This window comes from Eschrichtius robustus, chromosome 15 (assembly GCF_028021215.1).
Source record: "Eschrichtius robustus isolate mEscRob2 chromosome 15, mEscRob2.pri, whole genome shotgun sequence".
Taxonomy (NCBI): Eukaryota; Metazoa; Chordata; class Mammalia; order Artiodactyla; family Eschrichtiidae; genus Eschrichtius; species Eschrichtius robustus.
In genome coordinates, this window is record NC_090838.1 from 49,028,030 (window position 1) to 49,048,618 (window position 20,589).

Here is a 20,589-nt window from a genome sequence, read left to right on the forward strand (position 1 = left end):
ATGTGCAAGAATGACTAAAATAAATTCCATAATCTAAAGTAGCTTACTACCTGGTGGAGAAGTAATTAGGTCCACAATCTTCTATAATCTGAGGTAGATTATTTTTTAAATGTTACAGCAAAGACTTAAGGGAGCTCAAAGGAGGAAATAATTCTCTTTCAAGATCAGATCTGGTAATAACAAAGGGGACATTTAACCTGAGCAGGGAAGAATTTCAAAAAGAAGTTACAGCATGCGTGAAGAAAGAACACAAAACATTCTTGAAATGGAGATAAGTCCTCACAGCATATGGAGCTAGTTTTGAGTGAGCAGTGGTGAGAGATACCATTAAACAGGTGTGTAGAATTTCACTGTGTAAAGGCTTGAATGCCACATTAGGTCCTTTTTAGTTTGTCATTATCTTATTACTTTAGGTAGTTATGAAGGCATCTTTGTCAGTGAAGGAAGATGAAGTATATTTTATTTAATTTATAAGTCTTCAATATTTAGATATATAGTGTGTGGACCTCTATGTGCCCTGCTTCCAGGCCTGGGAATGTTAAGGGTAGGCCATGTTGCATAATGGGTTTAACCAGTTCTAGTCCTCTACTGAAAAACAATGTTATGATTACTAAAATTAATGCTATAACGGTCATTATTATAAATGCATCTTTTCATACGTTGTGTATGTTTCATTTATGGTGAATGTCTGAAATGGAATTGTAAAATAAAAGGGTATATGCATAGTAAATTTGATAGGTATTATAAATTTGATAGATACTATAGAACTGCCTTGCAAAAAAGTGTGTCATTCTCTTCCCAAACCAACGTGTGTGATTGCCCAAATTTCACACCTTCAATGCACGCAATAGTAATAGTGTTTCTATTTCATTTTTTCCAATCTTATACATGTTAAACACGCTATTTCACCATTTCAATTGGTATCTTTTAAATTGTGAGCGATACCATACATATTTTCAAGTTTATAATTGATCTGTATTTCTTTATCTGTTGGATTTCTCTTTAAAACTTTTGCCCCTTCCTTTATTTTGGGCTGTTGGTTCTTATATTGTTAATTTCTCAGAGTTCTCTCTATACAATAAGAAAATTAACCCTTTTACACAATATTTTTGCAATAATCTTTCCAAGTACATTATTTCTCTATTTTCATTACATATTAGTTTTTCTCTCACAGAAAATGGATATTTTTATTTGTTTTACTTTTGAATAGTATATTTATTTACCTTTGTGAGTGTGTGTGTGTGTGTGTGTGTGGTGAGAACACTTAAGATCAATCTATCCTTTTATCAAATTTCAAGTGTACAATGCTGTACTGTAAACTGCAGTCACTGTGACGTACATGCATTAGACCTCCAGAATTCAGTCACCTCCATCACTGAAGCTTCGTACCCTTTGGCCAAATCTCTCCATTTCCCTCTCCCCTGGTTCCTGGAGGCCACCATCCAACTCTCTGTTTCTATGAGTTTGACTACTTTAAATTCTACATATAAATGAGATCATGCAATATTTGTCTGTCTTTCTGAGTCTGGCTTGCTTACATATATATGTACATATATATGTATGTATGTATATATATATTATTATTAATCACATTTTCTCTATCCATTCATCCATTAACAAACATTTATGTTGTTTCCATATCTTTGCTACTGTGAATAACGTTCCAATAAACATGGGAGTGGAAATTAAACATATTTATTTTTAAGAAAAGTTTTTCAGTCTGCTCATTTCATATTCATCATAGTAATGCCATATTCATATTATAGGGTTTATTTGGCTGTTTTCCTAGTGATAGATTTTTAATATGTTTTGGAATTTTGGTTTATAGATATTTTTTGAATAGGAGGTTATTTTTCTGTGTGTGTGTGTGTGTGTGTGTGTGTGCGCGCGTATGTGTGTGTGTGTGCGCGCATGTGTATGTATACTAACCTCTCTCTAGTGTCTTTGCAATTGGTACCAGTCCATCCATTTTGGACCCCAGGCAGACAGGGGTTATATATTAAAAACATCTGCACACTGGGGATGTCATCAATCATCAAGCCAGCAAAGCAACTTAATGGTTTACTTCCTAGTCATGTGGTTGTACATATATCTTCTAGATTCTCTTTTCATGAAACATGATGTAAGGAGAAGACCTAGCTGAAGTTCTGCTATGGATGCTCCTATTCCCTCTTATCTTCAGTAGCTAAACTCCTGGCCATATCAGTCTTTTTCTTACCCAGAACCTGGTAGGCTGGTAGGCTGATGCCTTTATACTGCTTATCACTTTCAGTTTCTGTGTCATGGAGACATTTATCTTACTTTTGAGCATGACTACACCTTTTAGATTTCCTCATTCTACATATTATCTATATGTCATATGTGTAGAGGCAGAGGAGGTTCCTTAGAGAATTTACAATGCCATCATGACTAGAAATCTTACCATTAGTTTTTTTCACTCAACAAAATGTTACAAACACCTCTTCATTTTATTCACACTCTTAATATCTTTAATGGCTGCATAATATATCATCTTTAGGGGCTGAAGAATATGCCAAAGTATAGATAGGCCATTGTAATATATCAAATTTTTTACTGATGAATAGTTAGGTTATTTAAAATATTTTTCTATTACAGGTATTACAATTAACATGTACAAACACATACATTTGCCTTCCTGTCAGAATCTCTTAGAAAATTTTCTTTTAGTGTATGTGCTTAGTTATTAGAGAACTAGCAAATGTCTCTAGGAAGCAACTATGAACCTCTGATTTACATGAGGCCCCAACCCAAACCCTGTTAGATAATTTCTGATTCCACACCTTGCATAAGCAAAGGGTACAGTCATAATCTCCCAATACTTCTCTTCCATCTATCCAACTCACCACAAAGTTCCCTGACTCAATTAGAATTACACATGACTATATATAACAGGAAAAACCAAAATAAGATTTAAACAATACAGTTTATTTCTCATTCTCTCACATAAAAATTATTCCATGCTTGATATGATGTTCCACTTCATGAAGTTTCTGGACTCAGGCTTTTACCAACTCACTATTTCTCCATCCCTAGGATAGGGCCCTTGACCTCACAGTCCTATATGATTGTTAGAGATCCAGCCATCTGCCTTATGATCAGGAAACAGGATGGAAAACAGAATAAAAAAGTGTCAATGCGCATGCACCAATGTTTGGAAGACTTCTTAGAAGCCCACGCAAAACATTTCCACTTACATATCATTTGGCCTAATGTGTACATGGCTAATTGATAAGAGACTGAGAAATGGACTCTTTATTCAGCTTAGCATGTGCCTAGCTAAAAACTGGAGGTTGTATTCCCAAGGAAGAAAAGGAAGAACAAATATTAGGTTAGACAGATATTAGGTTAGTCTCTTCCATATGCCCAAATGAAAATCCTTAGTATAAAAGCTTTAATCAGAATGAATTAGTCTCTCAATCTAAGGTTTTTTATTAGCTTGGGACTGCTCCAAAGGGTCACATGTCAGAGGGAGGAGCCACTGATACACAGGGTCCAAAACAGTTTTTCTGTTTTGTCTCAGTTTTTCATCAAATCTTCAGAGATGATTTCCTTATGCTCCAAAACAGGGGATACTGACTCATTCGTGCAACGTCTTTGAATTACCTCTACTTGAAGTAGAAAGGTAAAAAAATGATGATAAATTCCTCATGCCTTTCAACAACGTAACTAACGCTTTGATTGCCTACAGCCAACACAGCACTGTTTCTGGTTAAACCAAACACACACAGTATAGGTTCTTCGGACAAAAAAGTGTAAGAGACACGAGGGTCTTAGAAGTGACAAAAGGAAGGAAGAGTGAAATCTGCTGGATCATTTGCATGGCTCGAGGACCCTCTTCCTCTGGCGCCCAAGCAGTAAATCTGTGGTAAGGGAGTCCAGTGGCAGAAGAACAGAAACGAGAAACAAAGGTCAGGTTCTAATGAGGAACGCACCAGAAAGAAGCGTGATCACTCCATGAGGGCACAGAACGAGGAACGGCATTCGGCACAGTGACGATGAAGATGGAAAAAGTGTGGGATTAAGAGAAAGAAACAAAACAAGTGGGGAGTCAAGGAAATCTGAAAGGAAAAGTGAGTTTTGACCATGATTTCCAGAGGGACACGAAGAGGGCGAGGAGGGGCCTTGAGGGTCAGCCTGCACATATTTAGTCAGTTATAATAAGGGGAAATTGCTTCCTCATTACAAGGCTGGGAATGGTGTTGATCATTTTTTTCTGCCTTTTAGATAACTGCATGGGAGTTATAATTGGTATGAGGAAGCGTGGGCAGCACAGTTCAGACCCTTGCTCAATGGGAAAACCCTAGAGGCATGTGCCAAGCTAGATGATAATGACAGCTGTGACTATCAAATCACGCAGTCAGGCTTTCAGAGGAGATGGGGTTGACCCCAGACACCGGACGGGGTACATCTAGGTCTCCAAGGAGAGGAGTGAAGAACTCTCTTCCTGAATTGGCTGTAAAAATGACAAGTTTATTTAAAGGTGTGGAGAAGGTGAAAGAAAAAAAATATATATGTGTGTGTGTGTGTGTGTGTATATATATATATATATATATGACATATACAGTGGTATATTTTTAAAGATAAAATTATTCTTTCAGAGGAGATTAGGAAAATGATTCCTAGAGACTTTATAGTATATTTAATAGGAATTTCACTAGCTTGATATAAATATCTTTTCTGGTCTATTCTTATTGTATGAACCAAGAACCCAAATGGGGCTTCCTTTCTTTACTCAAATGTCTAAAAATTTTAGTAACAAATATAGACAAGTATAGATCTTAGGCATAAGTTATCTGGTTGCTATTAAGAGTTTATAAGTAGGCTAATAGTATTAGAAAAATCTTTGCATCGTAAAGAAACAACTTCTTGATGAGAAAAACTTTCCTTTGGCTTTATGATAGGTTACTTAAATTGTCTTAAGTCACAAATTGGTTTACATGGAGTTCTTCCACTGCTTTGCAAAGTAAACGCCAGACACACAAGTATATAAGGTTCTGATAGAAACCACCCTGGTTTGTTGCTGCACTCAGAGATTTAGACCTTGACTGGAAATCTTACAGAAGCTGGCTCGATCCCAGTGGACTGTCTTGCCAGATCTTGCTAACAGCTGAAACATCCGGAAAAGAGTCACCAAAAAATTTCACCTTTTAAAGGTGATAATATAATCCATATGTCTTTTAGCTCTGTAACACCTTTGCTCTAAAGATGAAACTCAGCACTGAAGTCCTAGAGAGATGTGGCCTGTCTACACTGTACATGGCTATATATCACTCTTCCTTTTAAAAGCACAGAGACTAGCCATTGAAGGTCCCAAATGCCTAACACTAATACTATTGGATTTGGTAAATCTCTACAGAACTCAGTAAAATGATATTTCATATGCAGAAAGCCATTAGGGTTCCTGATCATTTGGGAAATAATCAAACTTCAGTTTATGTGGCTTTCCACTATGCTTAAAATTATAGGGGCTTCCCTGGTGGCGCAGTGGTTGAGAATCTGCCTGACAATGTAGGAAACACAGGTTCGAGCCCTGGTCTGGGAAGATCCCACATGCCGCGGAGCAACTAGGCCCGTGAGCCACAACTACTGAGCCTGAGCGTCTGGAGCTTGTGCTCCGCAACAAGAGAGGCCGCGATAGAGAGAGGCCCGCGCACCGCGATGAAGAGTGGCCCCCGCTCGCTGCAACTAGAGAAAGCCCTTGCACAGAAACGAAGACCCAACACAGCCAAAAATAAATAATGAAAGAAAGAAAGAAAGAAGCTTTAAAATATATATATATATATATAGATATCTGACCTCTCAGTTAATGCTCGCTGTCTCAGCAGACATCCTAAACTGAAGGGAGACTGTCTCCTTGTCTATATTACAGAGTATTTTATTGCTTAAAAAAATGAGTACTGACTTGCTGCGATCTAACTTGTTTACAAATCCTCACACGAATACCTGGAACTCTGAAGTGATTTGGCTTTCAACAGATTTGCCTCTATGGGGATACCAAGATTATTGCAGGTAATTTGGTGCAGTACAGTAGCTTTTTAAACACTCCTTTTTGATGAAGGTAAGAGCTTAATGAACGTCACTGTTCCTCCTCACAAACATTACTGAATGCCTGCTTTAACTGGGCACGTGGTTAGGTTCTACATACTGTGCGGGGAGGCACAGGACATGCTTCCGTTCTGGGCGGGGCTTGCAATCTGCTGGGGGAGATGGGAATGTGCACAAAGGGAAACAACAATGACAAATGGCACAGGAAACAGAGGCCCCTGAGAACCGACGGTGGAGCTGGGGTCCACAAAGATCTGAGAGAGAGTCTAGAACTCAACTTGAGTCTTAAAGGAAGGCAGGGCTTTGAAGAGAGTTGATAAGAAAAGAGGCCATTTCAAGATCTGCGTAAGCAGAAGAATGGGGTGTACCAGCCATATTCAAGGAATGGTGAAGAGTTATTCTTGAAATGGTCATAGAACATGGTCCTTGGGATCTGAGAACATTTAAAAAATATAATATACCTTCTTTAGGGGTTTCAAGTAAAGTAGAAAAGAAGGGATGTTGTCTGTGTTTATGGATTGGTAAGACTGAAGCTGCTTCCTGAAGGAGCTGCAATGTGCAGTGCTCACCACGGAACATGAGGCAGGATGTATTAAAGCAGGCAACAAAGTTGGCTAAAAGGTGGCCACACGTGAATGAAAAGGGCAGAAAGATTATGAGAATAAGGGAGAGGACACCAACTAGATTGACCTTTAAGAAGGTTCCCTACCACAGATACGTAAGTATGAGTAGGCTGCCTATTAAGGAGATCATTAGTTCTCTTTGACATATGGTACTTCATGTAGAAAACATTAAGTCACCCACTAAACTCTATATTTAAAAAGTGTGGGTTTAGAATATTTGATTATAATATTATGGTAATTATTTCCTATCAAATTAACGTTAAATGTCAGAAATATAGAAATCAACTGTCTGCTTAATTCGATAATACCAGCTTTTATACAAGAAGCTCAAACTATAGCCAAATTTCATTTTATGTATTTTTTATGAATCTACTTTGGAGCACAAATAATAATGGATTTAGTGACCTCTAAATGAGAACACTGGATAAGAAAAATTTCAGCAATATACTTTAAATGAAGAGTTTGATTTTACTTAGGAAGTCACCTTATCTCATGGAATCAGATTTCATTAACAATCATTAATGATGAATTAATTCTTAGGCTATTCCCAAATAAACTGACAATTCCTTTGTCCACTTGTGTCACCATCTTACTCAGGGGCTAGCACAGAAACTACTGAGGCCAAAGACAATAAAATGACCTGTCTTTGGGATTAGGGTTGCATTCAAAAGAAGCAGGATATACTTGACTCCCAGTGAAAGTGGAATTAAACTTGTAAGAATTCGTTGTTCAGCTCACTGTGCACTCACTGGAGAGCCAAAAAGTCTGTCACAGAAATGAGTGCAAGAGTAAATGTTCTTGCATCTTATAAGATTGGCTTCTTGGCAATACCTGCTCATTACAGAATTAACACTGAAAAGCTTAGAAATAATGGCAAAAAACATTAATATATTAACATGAAAAATTAATAAGTAGTAATTTAGATCTTTAACCCATTTAAAGATCTGTTAAAAATTCCGTAGAATCATTTAAACCTACAAAGCATAGTGTCAATTGCTTTTAATAAAGCCAGGTGATTTGAAAGATAGCCAATTACTAAAATCTGTAGGATTAGCAGAGCTGCTAGCAGGGTTAGGTTTGGCTCCTACATTCCTTTCTGAATTGCTGTAGCTGTTGTTTGCTATTTATTATTCCTGAATACTCTCAATCTGTTTCTCTCTCCGTCTCTTACTCAAATCATCCCTGAATCACCACGTTTATTTCTTCTTTTGTAGGTGACTCAAGTCCCATCCATTCTTTGGTGTCAACCTCAGTCCTCACCTCCTCCTGGAAACTTTTCAGGATGCTCCACCCTGCAAGCAGCTGCAACAGAGCCTTCCTGGCCTGTAAAGCCAATTTGCGATCTGGCCATCTATGAAATTTGCTGACTTCTTTTCCAGAGCAAGGTCAGAACGAGTCTTTCCTACTTCCCCTGTACCATTTATTTTGCACTTAGTTATCTTTGATATTCCATGCATAAAGTAAAAGTGAAAGTAAACTTTTAATTTATTGATTCATCTGAAAATAAATACAGCACTATCTAAACATCTAATGATTTAAAGGTGGGAAATAGTAATGATCATTTTTTTCCTATTCTGAATTGAAATAATCCAAAATTTTTTAAAAGTAATAACACTTAAGCTAATTCCATTTACATCAGTATACTCCAGTACGTTCCTCACCAGAGAAGATGAAAACATTACTAGGTTTTTGTCTTTGTTTTTATACATGAAAATCAGCACATGACTTGTCATTCTAGAGTAGGAGACGGCAAACAACAAGTCCCATGAAGCAAATCCAGCCTACCACCTATTTTTGTAAATAAAGTATTATTGGAACATATCCACATATACACACTTACCTACTGTCTATGTCTGATTTTGTGCAACAACAGCAGAATGAAGTAGCTGCTACAGAGACTGAATGGCCTGCAAACCGTATTTACGATCTGGCCACTTATAAAATTTGCCAAGTCCTTACATCTTTTAATCTTTAAAAGCCTAGCTTTTGGTGTCTAAATATCATTCACTGATACAAAGACACAGGGATACCTGGAGAAGTGGTTGATTAAAGAGCTGTGGCAGGGAAAACACAAGATGAGCATGGAGCATTATATGGTAGCAATAAATGAAGAAGTGCTCCAAAAAGGATGGGGCCATGCTGGTAAAAGTGCATAGGAGCCAACCTGAAAGAGCTCCCAATGGTCAAAGCTGGAACAATTTGAGGCACAAAATAAGTAATGACAGTATTGGATTATAATTCATAGAGTAAAAATTTTAAAGTCATGAATGAGTCCATACTGAAAAAAATAAGTAAAAAAATGTAGAATAAATGAGGGAAATAGAAAATCACCAGTAGAATACCATAATAACAGTTGCAAGAAAGACCCACCAATGGATGCTGAAATTAGTGACTGAAAATTTAAGGAGAAACAGCATATTTGCAGGGTTGCAAAGTATTTCCCCTAAGGTATTTGTTCATTCCAAATAGACAAATAGTAACAGTAGAGAAAGCCAGTAGACACCACCTTAACCAAGTGATCAAGGTAAACATCACCAGTAAAAAGACATAAGGACATCATTTTTACCCTCTGATAAGATGCACTGAGAAGTGCATGCCACCTCTGTGGTATTCTCGCTAAAAATGCAACCTTGATCTAATCATTAAAAAATATCAGACAAGCCCAAAATGAGTGACAGTCTACAAAAATAAGTAACAAGTACTCTTCACAAATGCCAAGGTCATGAAAGACAAAGAAAGATAGATGAACTGTCACTGATTAGAGGATATTAAGGAGACAATAAATAAATGCAATGCGGGATCCTATACTGTATCCCGGAATAGAAAAAGGACATAGTGGAAAACTGATGAAAGATGAACAGAGTCTCTAGTAAATTTATAGTATTGTTACAATGCTAGTTTCTTAGTTTTTATCATTGTGCTTGAGTTATAGAAAATATAAATGTTAGTGGAAACTGGGTAAAATTTATGCGGGGACCCTGTGTGCTATTTTCGCAAATTTTAAGTTTAAAATTATTGCAAAATAAAAAGTGAAAAAATGTGTTGGAAAAAAGAAAAAGCATAATTTTCTGATTAAGGGAATAAGCAGAAATACAATGTGTTATCTTTTTTAGTGACAACAGTCCCAGGTTACAATATTTAGGTTAATAAAATCTCCAGAAACTTATTGCTGTGGATGTTGAACTATTTTTAGGTAGAAGGAGTTTCTTTGACTTTCACATACTCACAGAGTTTTAGCCTAGGAGAGCAGAAGAAACCCTAATTGAGCTGAAGAGGAGAAGGGCGTGGCAGGATAACGCCAGACTGGAAAGCTCTCGTCCCCGGGGGTCCTCACAGCCAGATATTCCCCACACGTCCTAACTGCATGAAGACCATGGACCCGGCGACTGAGCAGCTTGAAGCAGTCTGGACTGTGGAGGCCTAAGGGCTCCTTCCCCTTCCCTTTCCCTACAGAAGAGAAATTTTCTCTTTCTCGTACTCCTGACAAGGACCTGGTGTCTGTATGTGGCTTATGGAAATCACTGTTACTATTTTAGAGGCATATCTTATGTTGGAATAAGGAATACAGAAAGTGAGAATGGGTCATATGCTAAAACACGAATTAGAAAAGGGAAAAAACTCTTATTCTATTTTAAAAGATAAATTCTTATATAAACTATATGATTTTTTTCTAAATTTATATTGAAATTGGAAAGAGTTTGGAAGCAAAACACATTATAATATATTAATCTCAATCATTTGGCCCAACACTCTGCTAGTCACTACTGAAAAAAAGTGTTAAAGCACATTATCTCTGTCCTCAAAATGCTTGCCATCTTTTCAGGCAACACATGAACTCTTGAGAAATAAGAAAAATTTAGGAAAAAAAATGTAACAATGAATATAAATGGGATAGATATTTAGAAAGATGAAGATACCTGTTAAAGGGAGCATTCAGCATGGATGTTACGGGGAAGATGAGGGTTAATCTGCTCCTTGAATGATGATAATAATATTACCAAAACGTTGCCTTTATTGTAAGATACTACACGAAAGAAGGTTGAGTCCCATCCTTAAAAAATACATTTTTGAATGTCCAGGTACATTAAAAGCCTAAAAGTGAAAAATACCATTTTAAATTACTGGAACAAAATATAATAAAACATCCTACTTTACACAAGGCACAAAGTCCCCAAAAGTAAAAAAAGAACACATTTAACTAAATGAAAAAAAATTAATTTCTTGATCAAAAGACCCCATAAACACTGTTAGAAAAAAAATCAAACAAAAGATTGGGAGAAGACGTTGGCAATTAATTGAAGGGAGAAAAAAATCAGAAATCAAGACTATGTATTATTATACCTCAATTAAAAAAGAATATGTAAATAATTCAGGAGGCCCATGAGCTTGAATAAAAATAAATTTACAACTTTATCATTACTAAGCTCTAACTGAAATTTTAGCAGTTTCTTTTACTATAAATGTAGACAACAAACCAGAGTGCCATGAGTCATACCTGAGACTCTTGAAATTAGAGTTTATAGATTTTCTTTACAGAACGTTATAGTTGTTGCAGACATCCAGAAATAATGTTTACTCTCATCACTTCCTCCAAATTAGAGCATACACTACTAGATCTTATTATTTAATGTATTGATGAAAAAAGATATGTGTTGCTATATTACAATTAGTTTTTTAATATATTGCTAGCTATTACTTTAATATAATTGAGTTCCTTCATAATCCTATGTATTTTATTAAGGAAAATTGAAAATGTACTCTGAAAAGAAGACCATTAACTTTGCAAGGCTACCAAAGGGGCCTATGGCACAACAGAGGTTAAGAACCACTGAAATGTTATGATAAGAATAGGATGTTGTAAACAATGGTGAGAGAAAACAGCCAGTGTCAAAATGACGTATGTATTGGGTTGGCCAAAAGTTTCATTCATTTTTCTCTGTAAGATGGCTCTAGTAGCACTTAGTTGTCTTAACTTCATTTGAAACAATTTTGTTAGATTGTATGTGACAGCTGTCATATCAGCACGCATTTAAAAAAAGAGTTATCAAAATTGGCAAATTTTTGTGTAGCCATTTTAATATTGAAGGTGGAAGAAAAAAGGCAACATTTTTGGCATATTGTGCTTTATTATTTCCAGAAAGGTAAAAACGCAACTGAAACGCACAAAAAGATTTAGGCAGTGTATGCAGAAGGTGCTGTGACCAATCGAATGTGTCAAAAGTGGTTTGCCAAGTTTTGTGCTGGAGATTCTCACTGGACGATGCTCCACAGTCAGGTAGACCAGTTGAAGTTGATAGCGATCAAATCAAAACAATAATTGAGAACAATCAACATTATACCACTCGGAAGATAGCCAACATACTCAAAATATCCAAATCAAGCACTGAAAATCATTTGCACCACCTTGGTTATGTGAATTGCTTTGATGTTTGGATTCCACATAAGTAAAACAAAAAAACCCTTCTTGACCATATTTCCACATGCAATTCTCTACTGAAACGTTAAGGAAAACATTCTTTTCTTAAAACAAAGTGTGACCGGCGATGAAAAGTGGATACTGTACAATAATGTGGAATGGAAGAGATCATGGGGCAAGTGAAATGAACTACCACCAACCACACCAAAGGCCGGTCTTCAACCAAAGAAGGTGATGTTGTGTGTATGGTGGGATTGGAAGGGAGTCCTCTATTATGAGCTCCTTCCGGAAAACGAAACGATTAATTCCAACAAGTACTGCTCCCAATTAGACCAACTGAAAGAGGCACTCGATGAAAAGTGTCCAGAATTAATCAACAGAAAACGCATAATCTTCCATCAGGATAACGCAAGACCGCATGTCTCTTTGATGACCAGGCAAAAACTGTTACAGCTTGACTGGGAAGTTCTGATTCATCCACCGTATTCACTAGACATTGCACCTTCAGATTTCCATTTATTTCGGTCTTTACAAAATTCTCTTAATGGAAAAAATTTCAATTCCCTGGAAGACTGTAAAAGGCACCTGGAACAGTTCCTTGCTCAGAAAGATGAAAAGTGTTGGGAAGATGGAATTATGAAGTTGTCTGAAAAATGGCAGAAGGTAGCAGAACAAAAGGGTGAATATGTCGTTCAATAAAGTTCTTGGTGAAAATGAAAAATGTGTCTTTTATTTTTACATAAAAAACCGAAGGTACTCTTTGGCCCACCCAATATAATACGATATGATTGTACGGATTTTTGTGGAAATCACTTGAAATAATATTATATATTTTTCATGGAATCATATTCATGCATAAGACGCTATGTAAATATAAGGAGTTACAATAAATCCATGACAGTTTTTGCCCCTAAGAATGGGGGAGGTGCATAGGATATAAGTGGGTAGATTTTAAAAAGACTTCATATTTAGCTGTAACATTCTTTGTTTTATTTTTAAAAAATGAAAGAAAACGTCATTTTTAACAACTGTAAATTTGAGGTTATGAATACACTCGTGGTTGTGCTTTTGAATTTTTTAAAGATCTCAAAATTTTAATAAACTCTTAGAAATTAATTCAAAGTAAGATACAGTATCGTAAAGCATTTTGCACAGTTCCTAATATAAACATGAGGTTTATATGAAAAGTAATAAACATTTCATAATTTTTAGGCATTTCTATTGTTGCTACTAAAGATTTTAAAAAGTGTTTGCTGAGAACTATAACACACTGATAAAGGAAATTGAAGATGATTCAAAGAAATGGAAAGATAGCCCATGCTCTTGGATTGGAAGAATTAATATTGTTAAAATGGCCATCCTACCCAAAGCAATCTACAGATTTAATGTGATCCCTATTAAATTACCCATGACATTTTTCACAGAACTAGAAAAAATAATCCTAAAATTTATATGGAACCACAGAAGACCCAGAATGGCCAAAACAATCCTGAGGAAAAAGAACAAAGCTGGAGGCATAACCCTCCCAGACCTCAGACAATATGACAAAGCTACAGTGATCAAAACAGCATGGCAGTGGCACAAAAACAGACATATAGATCAATGGAACAGAACAGAGAGCCCATAAATAAACCTAAGTCAATTAATCTTCAACAAAGGAGGCAAGAATATACAATGAAGAAAAGACAGTTTCTTCAGCAAGTGGTGTAGGGAAAGCTGGACAGCCATATGTAAATCAATAAAGTTAGAACACTCCCTCACACCATACACAAAAATAAACTCAAAATGCCGTAAAGACTTACATATAAGACGATATCATAAAACTCCTAGAAGAGAACATAGCCAAAACATTCTCTGACATAAATCATATAGCAATGTTTTCTTAGGTCAGTCTCCCAAGGTAAAAGAAATAAAGCAAAAATAAACAAATGGGACCTAATGAAACTTGTAAGCTTTCACACAGCAAAGAAAACCATACACAACACAAAAAGACAACCTATGTCATGGGGGAAAATATTTGCAAGTGATGCAACTGACAGGGATTAATTTCCAAAATATACAAACAGCTCATACAGCTCAGTATCAAGAAAACAAACAACCCAATCAAAAAACGGGCAGAAGACCTAAATAGACATTTCTCCAAAGAAGACATTCATATGGCCAACAGGCACATGAAAAGATGGTCAACATCACTAATTAGCAGAGAAATGCAAATCAAAACTACAATAAGGTATCCCCTCACACTGGTCAGAATGGCCATCATCAAAAAGCCTACAAGTAATAAATGCTGGAGAGGGTGTGAGAAAAGGAAACCTTCCTACACTGTTGGGGGGAGTGTAAATTGGTGCAGCCACTGTGGAGAAGAGTATGGAGTTTCCTTAGAAAACTGAAAATAGAGTTACTTTATGATCCAGCATTCCCAATCCTGAGGATGTATCTGGAAAAGACAAATACTCTAATTTGAAAAGATGCATGCACTCCAATGTTCACTATTATATAGTGAACACTATTGTAAATAGCAGCACTGTTTACAATAGCCAAGACATGGAATCAACCTAAATGTCCATCAACAGTTGAATGGATAAAGAAGATGTGGTATATATTAATAAATACAATGGAATATTACTCAGCCATAAAAAAGAATGAAATAATGCCATTTGCAGCAAATTGGGTGGACCTGGAGATCATCATACTAAGTAAAGTAAGTTAGACAAAGACAAATTTCAAATGATATCACTTATATGTGGAATCTTAAAAAATGATACAAATGAACTTATTTATAAAACAGAAACAGACTCACAGACATAGAAAACAAACTCATAGTTACCAAAGGGGAACGGTGAAGGAGGGATAAATTAGGAGTTTGGGATTAACATATACACACTACTATATATAAAATGGAAAAGCAACAAGGACCTATTTGTATAGCACAGGGAACTATATCGATACCTTGTAATAACCTACAATGGAAAAGAACCTAAAAAAGAATATATGTGTATTTATAACTGAATCACTTTGCTGTACACCTGAAACTAACACACCATTGTAAATCAACTATACTTCAATTTTTAAAAGTTCAAAAAAAAAAGCGTTTGGAAAGCAAAAGTGGAAAAGGTTGGCTTTTCAGGTGGGGAAAACTGCAGGAGTAAAGGCACACTAAAAAGGGGCATGTCAAGACTTAATGGGATGTTGTCAGCAGTCTCGTGCAGCAATCCTCCACACTGGAAGTGTCTCTATGAACTATGTGTCTTTCTGGTTCATGACCCAGAACACAAGGCTCCGAATTTCCAATTATTCATTAAGTGGGCAAAACCAGTCCTGGGGAACCTGGAAGCCCAGGGCAGACCTTGGTGAACTGACGGGTAACTGGGCTTCTTAGTGAGGGTCTGCAGGGTAAGGCAGTACTGGTGCCAACTCCGGAGGAAGCTCATCAAACAGACTTCCTCACCAAACAGGAGTTGCCATCCTCGAAAGGACTCTGGCTGAGGACGGAGGACCCTGATGCAGGATGTTGCTAAGCAAGATGAAATAAATTAGAGAAGGCTTAGTATAAAGAGCACTCGGTTTGATGAGGAAGGCAGACACATTCCAGCGCCTGTTAGTGAAGGTCTGAAAAACAGTCACTCTAGCTTGCTTTCTTTCTTTTTTCTTCTTGAAGGTTATTTCTCAAAGAAGCATGCCAAAGAACAGGGTTTTGCAACTTAATAAGTTAGGAAATACTGTATAATTTATCCTCCTCATGGAGAGTTACAATATATACTTGAATATTAAAGGCTCTGAGGAGTCCTATTTCCTTCTTCAATCCAACATCTCTCCCAAACTGATTATTAACATCTCATAGAACTTATATTCTAAAGAGATCATTTTGGGAACATTTTTCTAATGTTTCAAAAAATCAAAACGACTTCAGCTATTTTTTGTTGGTGGGGGGAATTTCATAAACATCCAGTTTACACTTGAAGCATGACACTAAAAGATGATTATAAATATATTAGAGTACATAAAGCTGGATGAATTTCCAAGGCAGTAGGTTATCTCAGAGGTCTGATCATTGTCAAAAGTCTCTTTATGGTATGATCCTGTCAGAAACCCTCAGTTCTCCCATATGTACATATACATATTCCCAGTTAATGGTGCTATAAATAATTTCTTCTTATCTGCATATCAATTACAAGGTAATGAATGCCACTTCACATTACGTGAAATACAAATCAAGACCTAGACCCTGTGAAATAATTTTCTTGGCCAAACTCCCAGGCCCTGTACTTGGGATGAACTTCAATTGTGTCTCTAGGGTTAGTGAGTGTTATGTTTCTAAGTGATGATCTGTTTATTTCATGCCGCATTTGCAAGCTGTCTTTTCCTCAAATGTACCATTAAGCTTTATACTGAGATTTTATAAGGTGTTCAATTCACTTTATCTTTGTAAATGTTCTTTATTCAAATTTATCTCAATGTACAATTTGTTCATACCTAATCTCTCTAGAGAGCTTTGAGGTTATGCTTTCCCTACAGGGGGCTTGCAGGAAAAAAAAAATAGCAGTAAAATTCACAGTTTACAAAGCATATTTTCTTCTTCCCACTCTTGAACATGCTTGCTCCAATGAAAATAATGCCTTGCTTACAGATGAACCAAAAGAGACCTCTCATTCACTGACTTTCCTCTTTGTATAAAGTCACATACCTGTGTCAATTCTTTTTGGATATGCCAGTACACTTTCTCCCTTCTTTAAATAAAACTTGGGGTGTCAATTTCACATTGGAAATGTATTTGATATCAGTTGAGAGAAATATTTCCATCTGAAAGATATTATCTTTGAGACTGAGTCAGATTCCATGCTGAGAAAAGGATCGAGGAGCTATAACAACTGTTGAAGAAGTGAAACTCGATGTGTAAAATATTTTCAAACATAGAAGCAGCATACAGTGAAGGTGAAAGAATGGAAAGAGCATTTCCTTTGACAATTTTGAATTGTATCTTTATTTCAGTGCTGAAATGCTCTGTGTATTTGCTTAATAATCAGTTTTCCCAATATCAGTGCTTAAATAATTTCCTCCTGAAGGATAAAGGTAGGCACTAAAAATTATATTTGTGATATTAAACTCAACTTCTGAAATTCAAACCACATGTGACTCAAAGGGATTTCAATTATTTTCTGAGATCTAGAAGTTTCCTTCTGGTTACCAGATTCTGACCCTTTTTCCCCTTCGACACAAAATTATAAATTTAACAAAAAAATTCACACCCCAAATCCACCAAGGTCTATGCAAATAGAAAACTCTGAAAATAGTAGGTTTGGGGACCGAACATGTTTCCAGTCACTCTAGAAATCATATTCCTTTGCTGTTCACGAGACAGGTATCACCAATGTTGTTAAATGGGAAGAAAGTCTTAACTGCAGGGTCCCTCTGCAAGACCATATTTTACACCCATCTCCTGAGACAGCACTTGGCTTCTGACAGGGGACCCCAATACACCTGAGCCATGAATGATTTCCTTCTGAAATAAGCCAAAGTAAGATGAAATATTGAGAAAAATAAACCCAAAGGATACTCAAAACACATAAGCTCTGTAGGGAAAATAATTTAATATTTTGTTAAATTGAGGATCCACAAATGCGACAGAAACTTTCATATTTTCATGGTTGAGCTCAACTGCATCCTTGTGGTTTTTGGTGCTCTCATTAAAACACATCATTGAAAACTTACAACTATTTTCATCTTCTTTTATTCTATTTAACTACAAAGATTTCACGCTCTAATTGTCCTTTGCTCTCTTGACCTTGTCACGCAAATAGGGTTGGTATAGCTAGAAAACATACTTCTATGAAGATCATAATAAATTTTAAAGACTATATTGGTATTATTTCTCTTGCCCAGTGTTGAAAATGGAATTTTTAAAATGCCGCTGGATTAATGAGTTTTTCTTATATCTATTTTCTTTTTATTGTGTCTTTCATGTTTTAATATTTTAATGTAGTTCATTCAGTTACTCAGGGAATAATTACCTAGGTTGTCCTTTTATTCATGGCTTCTCAAAATAATAAATTTGCATTTCAAATATTATACTTTTATTATTTGTAAAAACCCATAGCTTGCTTGCTAATCAGTATTCTTGTATGCTAGGAAATTTTCATATTTTTTGAATTTATATATACATTAAATTTTATATATTTACTATATAAGTGTATCTTTAAATATCTGTATTTGACCTTGAAGGAAAAATCTGGCAATATTTCCAACTTCTTCTTGATTTTTTTTTTTTTTAGGCACTGAGGTGCAGAATAAATCTGGATATATTTCTAATTTCTAAGTCACTAAAATTTCCAAAGATACTCCAAAATTATACATAATTCAAAAAGCATTACTTCTTTTTCCAGCATATATTCTTCTAAGATGCATTTTTTTAATAGTACAGGGCCTGATCTGAGTCTTTTACTCTCTCTACTTCCTCTTCATTTGAGGTGCTAACAAGCAGTAGCAGAGACTACATATATTGCTGAGAGAAATGCCTGACCAGTGTCCATCAGGCTGGGAAATGTCTTCCAGACTTTACCACGAGTCTTAGAACAACACAGGGATAACTCAGAAAATGAAGTCATCTTATGGAATGAAGTTATTCAGTGCTGATGTACCATTGGAAAAAGGAGAAGGTAAGATGAGGGCTCTAGAAGACTCCATTCTCTAGGGGTAGCAATTCTGCCCAGCAAGTAGTTTCTCCTCTCTTGATATCCCAGTACTGTTCAAGGATTTTACACTGTCCTATATTTTTGTTGTTAGTATTCTCAGTAAAAGACAATATCATTGAACTGACTAAATCAAGTTCTTCTACTTGAGCTTTGGAAAGCTACTTAACTCTTAACCTTGGCTTTTTTAATCTGAAAAATGGAAAAATTCATATTACTTCTTTTTTACAGTTGTTATAAAGAATAAATGAGTTAATCCCTGTTAGCACTGTGTATGGTCAATACTTATAAACTCCTGTTATTAATTTCCAAAAATAACGTTAACTTCTCTGAGCCTTTTGATCTTTTTTATCAGTAAAGTGGGGTTAATATGCCAATTTTATATACTGTTCTATAGATTGAATGATCTAATACACAAACATGGCATAATGTGTGGCATGTAGTAAGTGCTCAAGAAAGGTTATTCTCCTGCTTACCCGCTGGAGCAGTGGTGAAACTCAAGACTTTGCTTGAGTATATAGAAAGTATATAACACTTTGCTATATATCTCAGTTACCTATTTTTTAAGACTCAATCCTACAGTCTGGCTTTTTTTTTTTAATAACACTGTCTTTAGAAAAATTGTTAATACTAAAAAAATTGACAGCTTTTTTTTTCTTCCAGCTTTGAGTGCCTCTGTCCTCTCTGGGGTTGTCTCTCACTCTTGGGGTCTGTCCTCAGTGTCAGTTACGGTCAGCCCTGAATGTCGAGCACTTCCTTATTGAGAAAGCAGATGTTCTTAAAATATGAGGAAAAGAACCAAAGATTCAAAAAGTGATTAAACAAAGGTGAAAATCATGTTTGAACTAGTTGTGCATCCAACTTGAGCACAACACTGCTGAAGGAGAGGCACTGGGCCAATGGACAGCACGGTGGAGGACTCCACGGTACCGGGTCCAGGCATAGCTCCACCACTGCCAGCCCTGACTTGGGCAAGTTGCTTCAGCCTCTTTCAGAAGCGCTTTTCCTGGCCCTTAAGTGGGTACATCAAATTTGCTCTGCAGCATTGTTCTCAGGCTCATATATGAACTAGGTAGTAATTTAAGTAGGATGAAATGGCATACTATCATGATAAATTTGCTAGAAAGAAGGGACAAAGGGAAGGTGCATGGGAAGGCAACAAGGCATGATAGGCCATGGAAGCAAATGTTGAAGAAAATTAAAGTACCCCAACGTATCAAATAGGTTCTGCTTTCTAGAGTTCACTTCTGTCTTTCATACCTTCCTCCCTTTGTTCTGAATAGAGAGAGGCCTGATCAAGCGCCTTCTCTCCCCGCAGACTCTATACTGCCATCCCACCTGGAATATGTTTTCAGATTATCCCTAAACATTTCAGTTTGAAACATGAAGCCGACCTAACTCGAGGAAACACGAAGAAAAAGGAGCTGACTTCTTCTAACTTGAGAATTTTCAAAATGCCAAATGGACCAATATAGGATATTTTTAATAAGCTCTAATCATAAATACATTTGTGTGGCACAATTTAATTTATTGGGAAACTTATTTTATTCGATCTTTTTTCTTTTTAATGTGAAAGCAAAACCTCCAATATGTTGCCATAATACAATAAATATAGTTTTCCAAACCAGAAACCATGGCAACAGTTTTTAATAATAGAATATGATTGGCTGCATATGAAAAAATAAAACCACAGTCTAAATAATTAAATTCTCAATATAAAATAATAATATCGCAAGCATTTTCATGGTTTTATGTGTACAACGTGATATGCTGTTTCAGTCTGTAGGGAAGCCTATAA

The 20,589-nt window shown here is 36.1% G+C and overlaps 1 pseudogene; it reads right to left on the reverse strand.

The window, feature by feature from the left end:
* The window catches only part of LOC137777363 (tigger transposable element-derived protein 1-like), an 81,528-nt pseudogene that overhangs the window by 15,903 nt on the left and 45,036 nt on the right, over nt 1-20,589 (reverse strand).